General features: G+C 31.6%; 1 protein-coding gene across 1 annotated transcript in view; it reads left to right on the top strand.

Moving 5' to 3' along the window:
- Positions 1-1,842, top strand: part of LOC115234837 (neurexin-3b) — a 216,918-nt gene that overhangs the window by 71,399 nt on the left and 143,677 nt on the right. The window lies entirely within an intron of this gene.

The following is a 1,842-nucleotide window of genomic DNA, read 5'->3' as shown; positions in this document are numbered from 1 at the left end:
GATAGGACATTGTTTAATCATGATATATCAAAGAGGCATGATTACTTAAACATGAACCGAAACTAGGTAAAACAGAATATATGTGTCTATTTTCGTGAAAAATATAATAACTCGATATCTCGACAGAAATAGTAATGTTACAACGATTGCCCCATTTTCAATAACGGACATGTACTCTGTCCTTGTTCGTATTTAAGTGCAAATTAATTGTTATATATAAATAGCCTTTGAAATAATATATTGCTGAATAAAAGATATTATACTCATAATAAGTTATCAGGATTGTTTATTTATTTCTGTAATGATAATAGAAATAACTTCATTCATCACTGATGCGTAAAGTATATTCGCGATGATTAATTTTAATGATAGATTTTTTTTTAGTAATGGAATTATATTTTTCTTATCATTAGCTAAAGCATGAAAATCTATAGTTTCATCAAATCATGATTAAAAAAGAAAGAAAGTACTTTTACTAATTAAACTTCAGAAAGAGGGATAAATGCATATATAACTCATATTTTCAAATTAATTTAAAAAAATAGAATATTATTTTAATAAAATTTTATTTATTATTTTATCATTCAAATTACGATTGCCTATATTTCTTTAATACTCACGATTACTTTCGAATATTTTTACATGTGCAAAATTGGGTATATAATATTCGATGAGTTCTAAATATATGTGTATGAACTATAACGGAATATCCCCAGTTTCATCCGATTTTACCCTACTTTCTCATGCCACGCGAGCTGTGATAACGGGGTAAACTCAAAATTAACTTTTCCGATGCAAGAGAGGGTCTCGGTCTTGTTGCTAAAACGTTATCAGCGTAGAGAACATTGGGTATCGCCTATCCACTCACTTGATATGAAAATTTCAGTGGGACAGGCACTGTCTTAGGTCCAACGCAACTAAACGTGATCTAGTTTACAGCCTGATAGCTTGCGATGTGTGAAACATTAAGCTTGCAAAATATTAATAAATCTAAAACTCGCAGTCTCCTTAATTAAAATAATATATCAATTATCGCCAAAAGAATCGGCTCGCGACAGCTGTGAAACTTAATATGTGTCGAGGAAATATGTCATATGTCATATGGACAATCTCTAATCGTTATAAATGCCGCACGAAGATACTATTGTAATATTTATAATTATTACTTGGTAAAGAAAATAATAAATAGAAATTTTTTGTCATAAACTTTATCGCAAATTGTACTTTATTTAAAGCATGCTTAACATTCGATTGGACAATTTTGATTACGCATAAATCGCATACCTATATTAACGAATATTCTGCATGAACACCGTTTATTCCTTTCTTCACAATTTGCGAAACAATAGAACTTGCGCGGCAATTTAAGCAGGGTGAACTCGATTTCCTCGAAGCGACATTTACGATGGCAGTGCGAGCATTGCGAACGAGCTTTACGGTTGTTTCAGTCGCCCCGCGGAAATCGTTCCGAATTATAGTCCGTATTATAGTCCCGATAAAGCGACAAATCCCCAAGTTCTCGCACGGTTACCTTTATTCTCTCACGAGCGCGACATGTATATGTATAAGCGACATGCGCATAGCAAACATATTCTTCTTATGTTCGTTTCGATTTGCAGTCCCATCGAGCGTAGTACCGCCAATGTTTGTAATAAAGTTTGGACATATTCATAAATGAACGTGTAATAAAATTTGACATTAATCATACTTGCATTATAGAGGGCGTTTCAAAAGATAGGTTTATCGGTGAAGAGACGATAAAGATGGTTGTATATAGGATATAAATACCATATATAATAATATAAATAGAAAAAAATGATATAATTATATATATACATATAG

This window comes from Formica exsecta, unplaced genomic scaffold (assembly GCF_003651465.1).
Source record: "Formica exsecta isolate Colony F162 unplaced genomic scaffold, ASM365146v1 scaffold21, whole genome shotgun sequence".
Classification (NCBI taxonomy): Eukaryota; Metazoa; Arthropoda; class Insecta; order Hymenoptera; family Formicidae; genus Formica; species Formica exsecta.
The sequence above is the reverse complement of the archived record's forward strand: the minus strand, read 5'-3'. Positions and strand labels throughout refer to the sequence as shown.